This window comes from Hylobates moloch, unplaced genomic scaffold (genome assembly GCF_009828535.3).
Source record: "Hylobates moloch isolate HMO894 unplaced genomic scaffold, HMol_V3 SCAFFOLD_14, whole genome shotgun sequence".
NCBI lineage: Eukaryota > Metazoa > Chordata > Mammalia > Primates > Hylobatidae > Hylobates > Hylobates moloch.
Window position 1 is genome coordinate 79,681,416 of NW_026652289.1, and position 9,084 is coordinate 79,690,499.

Consider the following 9,084-nt stretch of genomic DNA (forward strand, 5'->3'; position numbering starts at 1 on the left):
ATAAATAACTAAAACATTATAAAATGTTGTTTCCTACTTAAAATATTCTTTTAGGTCCTGCATACCAGTGAAACTACCAACATCAGCTGGTCTAAAGAACCCCACTGATGTCAGCTGATCTGGAGGACCTCACAAGGAGCTGACTCACCCAAGAATGAGGTTTCCACATCCTGATGTTTTCATCCTTCTGACCCTGACCAATCAACAACCTCAATTTTCCAGCCCCTTGCCTTCAATGATCCCTTTAAAAAATCTAGCCCAGAGACTATACTTTCAAGGATCATTTCCATAGTATGTTACTAGAGAAGTTTCTCTGAACGTGTAGAGCACCGTCTCAATAAATTAGGTATTGATGGGATGTATCTCAAAATAATAAGAGCTATCTATGACAAACCAACAGCCAATATCATACTGAATGGGCAAAAACTGGAAGCATTCCTTTTGAAAACTGGCACAAGACACGGATGCCCTCTTTCACCACTCCTATTCAACATAGTGCTGGAAGTTCTGGCCAGAGCAATCAGGCAAGAGAAGGAAATAAAGGGTATTCAATTAGGAAAAGAGGAAGTCAAATTGTCCCTGTTTGCAGATAACATGATTGTATATCTAGAAAACCCCATCGTCTCAGCCCAAAATCTCCTTAAGCTGATTAGCAACTTCAGCAAAGTCTCAGGATACAAAATCAACGTACAAAAATCACAAGCATTCTTGTACACCAATCACAGACAAACAGAGAGCCAAATCATGAGTGAACTCCCATTCACAATTGCTTCAAAGAGAATAAAATACCTAGGAATCCAACTTACAAGGGATGTGAAGGACCTCTTCAAGGAGAACTACAAACCACTGCTCAATGAAATCAAAGAGGATACAAACAAATGGAAGAACATTCCATGCTCATGGGTTGGAAAAATCAATATCGTGAAAATGGCCATACTGCCCAAGGTAATTTATAGATTCAATGCCATCCTCATCAAGCTACCAATGACTTTCTTCACAGAATTGGAAAAAACTACTTTACAGTTCATATGGAACCAAAAAAGAGCCTGCGTCGCCAAGTCAATCTTAAGCCAAAAGAACAAAGCTGGAGGCATCACGCTACCTGACTTCAAACTATACTACAAGGCTACAGTAACCAAAACAGCATGGTACTGGTACCACAACAGAGACATAGATCAATGGAACAGAACAGAGTCCTCAGAAATGATGCCGCATATCTACAACTATCTGATCTTTGACAAACCTGACAAAAACAAGAACTGGGGAAAGGATTCCCTATTTAATAAATGGTGCTGGGAAAACTGGCTAGCCATATGTAGAAAGCTGAAACTGGATCCCTTCCTTACACCTTATACAAAAATTAATTCAAGATGGATTAAAGACTTAAATGTTAGACCTAAAACCATTAAAATCCTACAAGAAAACCTAGGCAATACCATTCAGGCCATAGGCGTGGGCAAGGACTTCATGTCTAAAACACCAAAAGCAATGGCAACAAAAGCCAAAATTGACAAATGGGATCTCATTAAACTAAAGAGCTTCTGCACAGCAAAAGAAACTACCATCAGAGTGAACAGGCAACCTACAGAATGGGAGAAAATTTTTGTAACCTACTCATCTGACAAAGGGCTAATATCCAGAATCTACAAGGAACTCAAACAAATTTACAAGAAAAAAACAAACAACCCCATCAAAAAGTGGGCAAAGGACATGAACAGACACTTCTCAAAAGAAGACATTTATGCAGCCAAAAAACACATGAAGAAATGCTCATCATCACTGGCCATCAGAGAAATGCAAATCAAAACCACAGTGAGATACCATCTCACACCAGTTAGAATGGCCATCATTAAAAAGTCAGGAAACAACAGGTGCTGGAGAGGATGTGGAGAAATAGGAACACTTTTACACTGTTGGTGGGACTGTAAACTAGTTCAACCATTGTGGAAGTCAGTGTGGCGATTCCTCAGGGATCTAGAAGTAGAAATACCATTTGACCCAGCCATCCCATTACTGGGTATATACCCAAAGGACTATAAATCATGCTGCTATAAAGACACATGCACACGTATGTTTATTGCGGCACTATTCACAATAGCAAAGAGTTGGAACCAACCCAAATGTCCAACAACAATAGACTGGATTAAGAAAATGTGGCACATATACACTATGGAATACTATGCAGCCATAAAAAATGATGAGTTCATGTCCTTTGTAGGGACATGGATGAAACTGGAAAACATCATTCTCAGTAAACTATCGCAAGGACAAAAAACCAAACACCGCATGTTCTCACTCATAGGTGGGAATTGAACAATGAGAACTCATGGACACAGGAAGGGGAACATCACACTCGGGGGACTGTTGCGGGGTGGGGGGAGGGGGGAGGGACAGCATTAGAAGATATACCTAATGCTAAATGATGAGTTAATGGGTGCAGCAAAACAACATGGCACATGGATACATATGTAACAAACCTGCACATTGTGCACATGTACCCTAAAACCTAAAGTATAATAATAAAAAAAAATTAAAAAAATAAATAAAAAAAAGAAAAAAATAATCTAGCCCAGAACTCCTCAGGGAAATAGATTTGAGGTCTCCTCCCATCTCCTCATTCAACTGCCCTGCAATCATTAAACTCTTTCTCTGCTACAAACCCTGCTGTCTCAGTATATTTGTCTGTTATTGCACAGCAGGCTAATATAAATAGGAAGCTCTTGGTCCTGTAACAGAGCCCTAAGTGTTTAGGAAAATAGGTCTCAAGAATCCAGGAATTTTACTTTAATAAATATCTTCAATAATATGCAGTCTTTTCATTCTAAGCAGTAGATCTGACACTATTCTGATCATCTGAGTAACTACCTTATAATTAAGTTGTCACTTATTATCAGTACCTGAGATTGTCTGTGTGTCTATATGCAAAACCTGCAAAAGACAAGTGACGTTGCAGACTGTTGCCCTAAGGCTTTGGAAAAAGATGGGAGAATGGAGTCATCACATGGCACAAAGCACAGCAATCCTACAACATTCACTTTATAAATGGGTACACCGCACAGATACCAGTTGTGTACACTCCACCTTGAGACAACAGGTTATTAACAGTGACCAGAGCCACAAATAAAGAGTAAAGCATTCTTTTATTCCAAATTTAATTAAAATATTTGATTATTGTCAAATGTATCAAATATCAAAATATATCAAATATATCAAATATCAAAAATAAAATATTTGATGGCTCATGCCTGTAATCCCAACATTTTGGGAGGCTGAGGCAGGCAGATCACTTGAGATCAGGAGCTCGAGACCAGCCTGGCCAACACGGTGAAACTCCGTCTCTACTAAAAATACAAAAATTAGCCGGCCGTGGTGGTGGGTGTCCGTAATCCTAGCTATTTGGGAGGCTGAGGCAGGAGAATCACTTCAACTCAGGAGGCAGAGGTTGCAGTGAGCCGAGATCGTGCCACTGCGCTCCAGCATGGACAACAGAGTGAGACTCTGTCTCAAAAAAAGAAAAGAATTATACCAGAGCCTACATCTTTCTAGCATTAAACCCCAAATCAGCTGTTTTGCCGAGGCAAATCATAATTTATCATATTTAATAGGTATTTATAAATTTAATTTTAATTAGTCTTATGTTTTGCTTGTACTTATTGTACAAATTTCTTTTGGTTTTACATAAGAGCCATAAGCGTATTTATTTTCATACTTAGATACTATTACAAAATGTTAGTAATTGCTGCAATTCTGTGATCATTCTTATTTCCTTTATAAAAGATTCACACATTGGTTGATTTTGAGAAACACAGGACTAGAAGATTTTCTTTGAAACCAAGCAGGTTGAATTCACATATTTAGACTCCATCTGTGCTGGGAGTCTGGGTAAGTCAACTTAGACTTAAAATTTCCACTCTGCTGAGAGAATCCGAAGACAGATTTTACCCAACTTTCCCTGCATGACCAGAAGGCTGTATTTCCTTCCCATTAAGCCCTAAATGGGCCTGCTAAGTACTTGCTCAGGAATAAAGAGAAGAAAGAAAGTAGTTAAATAAATTTAAAATCTGAAAATAGGCCGGGCGCGGTGGCTCACGCTTGTAATCCCAGCACTTTGGGAGGCTGAGGCGGGCGGATCATGAGGTCAGGAGATCGAGACCACGGTGAAACCCCATCTCTACTAAAAATACAAAAAAAAATATTAGCCGGGCGTGGTGGCGGGCACCTGTAGCCCCAGCTACTCGGAGAGGCTGAGGCAGGAGAATGGCGTGAACCCGGGAGGCGGAGCTTGCAGTGAGCCGAGATTGCGCCACTGTACCCCAGACTGGGCGACAGAGCGAGACTTCGTCTCAAAAAAAAAAAAAAATCTGAAAATAACATTACAAACAGAAAGAATATAGATTTTAATCTTTATTTTAAACTAATGCCCATAATTATTTTATCTAAAATCTCCTGTAACTTGTTTCAGGAGATTTTCAAATCTAATTTCAAAACTAATGCCCATAATTGTTTTATCTAAAAATCTCCTGTAACCTCTTTGACTTCATGATCTCAGCTCCCTGCAAAGTCCTCCTAACCAAATACTGTGGGGCATTCTCAGTCTCACAGATTCTCACAAAGATGCCTGCTCTCCCCACTCCCCTCCCTGCAGTAGCTCTGTAGTAACCAGTCCTCCTGTCATGGCTGCCACCGTGCAGGACACTGCTCCCAGCACTCTGGGCTGTTGAGTTCAGAGCAGTGAAGTAGAAGAGAATGCCCTCCCCGTTTTTATGTAACATTCTGTTAGCAGGATACCAAAATACAGTGGCCTTGTGCTTTAGTGTCTTACAGAATTTATTTTTAAAGGAAAAGAAAAAATAAACTTAGTTGTTAACCTATAATTCTCTATCCCTAGGGTTAAGAAGTAAAATTACTAGGTCAAAGGTAGAAAAATCTCTATAGTTTCAAGGCTATATGAGAATTTCACTTCCAAAAGATGGAAACAACTTATATCTTATAACACTGTATGAAAACGAGTGAAGCAGTTTCTTATAGACTTGCTGATACTTAACTTTTAAAAAATGATTTTACTGGCTGGGCACGATGACTCAAGCCTGTATTCCCGGCACTTTGGGAGGCTGATTTAGGAGGACTGCTTGAGACCAAGAGTTCAAGACCAGCCTGGGCAACAATAGCGAGACGTTGTCTCTACAAAAAATAAAAAAATTAGCCAGGTGTGGTAGTGTGTGTGTGTGTGTGTGTGTGTGTAGTCCCAGCTGCTCAGGAGGCTGAAGCAGGAGGAATATTTGAGCCCAGGAATTCGAGGTTGCAGTGAGCTGTGATCACACCATTGCACTCCAGCCTGGGCGACAGAGAAAAACTGTCTCCAAAAAAAAAAAAAAAATCATTACCACTTTATTCTATTTTCATTACCATAATTTATATTTTTATCTATTCACATTTACTAGAAAGTTACTAGTAAGGTCAAAGTCATAGAAAACTGATAGTAATGTAAATGATTCTTGTCATGAAAAGGTAATTTGGGCCAGGCTTGGTGGCTCAGGCCTATAATGCCAGCACTTCAGGAGGCCAAGGTGGCTGAATCTCTTGAACCCAGGAGTTCAAGACCAGCCTGGGAAACATGGTGAAATCCCATGTCTACAAAAAAATGCAAAAATTAGCTGGGTGTGGTGGTGTGTGCCTGTAGTCCCAGCTACTTGGGAGGCTGAGGAAGGAGAATCGCTTGAGCCCAGAAGGTTAAGGCTGCAATGAGCTGTGATCATGCCACTGCACTCCAGCCTGAGCGACTGGAGTGAGACCCTGTCTCAAAAAAACAAAACAAAACCACAAAGATAGTTTGCATCTGGCAAAATGCAAGGGACTATTGCCTTGTAGATATTAACCTGTTTTGTACCTGCTAAGCAAATTCACTTCAGCATTTCTAATGGACTTACATATTTGACTGCTCTTTGGATTCTCCTTTGAGCCAGCTGTAAAATCTTCATTTCCTCATTAATTAATAAGTAAAATCTTTGACATGTGCTCTTTTTATAGGACAACCATGATTTACCTTTTAAGAAATATCCTTTGACCAATATATGTAATCTCAGCACTTTGGGAGGCCAAGGCAGGAGGACTGCTTGAGGCCAGGAGTTCAAGACCAGCCTGGGCAATGTAGTAAGACACCATCTCTAAAAAAAAATAAAAAATTAGTAGAGCATGTTTGCACATGTTTGTAGTCCTAATTACTCAGGAGGCTGAGGTAGAGGATCACTTGAGTCCAGCAGGTCGAGGCTACAGTGAGCTATGTGCTACAATAAGGCCATGTCTATGCAGACATGGTGAAAAGGTAGAAATGAAATTCAAATTTACTTCAAAATAGTTTATCTTCCCTGGCACAAACTGAAACTTTTATGATGCTGTGGAGAGTATGAATTACTACTAAGTCCAGTTGACTAAAATATCTCGAAAACACAGTACATCTTGACACATTAAATAGAACCTCAAACTGCCTGTATATTCCAAGACTCACTGAAAGTTTGTCGGTTGTTCTCGTGTTTGTTCTACTTGAGGTAGCCCACTTGCTTTCTTTCCTTCCTTCCTCCCATCTTTTCTTCTGTTCTTACTTCCTTCATTTTTCCTCCCTTCCTTTTTTTCAGTTGGCTTTCTAAGCTACTCTAAATTACCAATATAAATCCAATGCCTTCTTATTTATTTGCAAAGAGCAAATACCATTCGTGTTATTCAGTGGCCACCTTGCGAAAGCTGACTACTTCTACAATGATTGAATTTCTATCTATAATCATTAAGTGGGGCAACAGAACTAAGAAGACATAAACAGCATTTAGCACAGTATATTACTTTGAAAAACAGATGAATTTTTTATGTAAAATACTACTGAAGCACTCCCTTAAACATAACCATTCAATTTTCTACCTCGAGCCCAAAAGCCCTCTCTGCTGGCCTAAGATATTTTTCTTTATCTAGCATGCCTGATGTTGCAGGTCGCTTTCTCACTCTTTATTCTGCAAGACATGCTCAGATTCTCTTTCCATTCAATTTATGACATAATTCATTGAATGCTACAGTCTACTTGAGGATTTTTAAAAAATATTTTCTAGCCCTGCAATAGAAATTCACTTTTCCGATAAGAAATGTAGTGATGACCCTGTCAGCTAAGTCTCCTGATTCATCTCTCTGTGTGGAAAAGCTCTTCCCTCCAGGGCCCTTCAGAATTCGTATATAAATTGCTCTCTATGTATTAGCATCTGCAGTGAAACTAGCTTTCACACTTTTTAAAAAATAAAAAATATATATATTTTACATTTCCAGAAGTAGTAGATAATAATCAATTCAAAGTAATATTATCTAATTTTTTTCTAGTTCTCAGGGATATATCCACAGTTATGAGAGGAAAGAATTTCTAAATGACAGTGTACTAACAAAGCATTAAAAATAAGACACATTATTCTAGACTTGCATTGTACTGTTACCAGTAGCATTTTTCTAATCAATATAATAGTTAATCTTAATTCAGGAATATATCCCAAGTGTTTAAAATGGAAACTTGAACGTTAAAATAAGACACATTATTCTAGACTTGCATTGTACTGTTACCAGTAGCATTTTTCTAATCAATATAATAGTTAATCTTAATTCAGGAATATGTCCCAAGTGTTTAAAATGGAAACTTGAATGTTAAAATAAGACACATTATTCTAGACTTGCATTGTACTGTTACCAGTAGCATTTTTCTAATCAATATAATAGTTAATCTTAATTCAGGAATATGTCCCAAGTGTTTAAAATGGAAACTTGAATGTTAGTAAATATTTAAAGGATCTAAACATGTTTTTTTTAAAAAAACACAAAAATAGGAACTTATAAGTCATTGTGTGCTAGCATTAGAAATTTTAAAAATTGGGGGGGGAGCCAAGATGGCCGAATAGGAACAGCTCCGGTCTCCAGCTCCCAGCCCGAGCGACACAGAAGACTGGTGATTTCTGCATTTCTGCTTGAGGTACCGGTTTCATCTCACTAGGGAGTGCCAAACAGTGGGTGCAGGACAGTCGGTGAAGCGCACTGTGCGCGAGCTGAAGCAGGGCGAGGCACTGCCTCACTCGGGAAGCGCAAGGGGTCAGGGAGTTCCCTTTCCTAGTCAAAGAAAGGGGTAACAGATGGCACCTGGAAAATCGGGTCAGTCCCACCCTCATACTGCGCTTTCCCAACGGGCCTGGAAAACGGCACACTAGGAGATTGTATCCCGCACCTGGCTCGGAGGGTCATATGCCCACGGAGTCTCGCTGATTGCTAGCACAGCAGTCTGAGATCAAGCTGCAAGGCGGCAGCGAGGCTGGGGGAGGGGCGCCCGCCATTACCCAGGCTTGCTTAGGTAAACAAAGCAGCCAGGAAGCTCGAACTGGGTGGAGCCCACCACAGCTCAAGGAGGCCTGCCTGCCTCTGTAGGCTCCACCTCTGGGGGCAGGGCACAGACAAACAAAAAGTCAGCAGGAATCTCCAGAGACTTAAACGTCCCTGTCTGACTGACAGCTTTGAAGAGAGTAGTGGTTCTCCCAGCACGCAGCTGGAGATCTGAGAACGGACAGACTGCCTCCTAAAGTGGGTCCCTCACCCCTGAGCAGCCTAACTGGGAGGCACCCCCCCAGAAGGGAAAGACTGACACCTCACTGGGCCAGCTACCCCTCTGAGACAAAACTTCCAGAGGAACTATCAGACAGCTGAATTGGTGGTCTCACGAAAATCCGCTGTTCTGCAGCCACCGCTGCTGACACCCAGCCAAACAGGGTCTGGAGTGGACCTCTAGTAAACTCCAACAGACCTGCAGCTGAGGGTCCTGTCTGGTAGAAGGAAAACTAACAAACAGAAAGGATATCCACACCAAAAACCCATCTGTACATCACCATCATCAAAGCCCAAAAGTAGATAAAACCACAAAGATGGGGAAAAAACAGAGCAGAAAAACTGGAAACTCTAAAAAGCAGAGCACCTCTCCTCCTTCAAAGGAACGCAGTTCCTCACCAGCAACGGAACAAAGCTGGATGGAGGATGACTTTGACGAGTTGAGAGAAGAAGGCTGCAGACGATCAAACT

The 9,084-nt window shown here is 40.5% G+C and overlaps 1 pseudogene; it reads left to right on the forward strand.

Moving 5' to 3' along the window:
- The first annotated feature begins 261 nt into the window (after positions 1 to 261).
- On the forward strand, positions 262 to 353 carry LOC116482843 (small nucleolar RNA U3; annotated as a pseudogene).
- Positions 354 to 9,084: the final 8,731 nt, after the last annotated feature.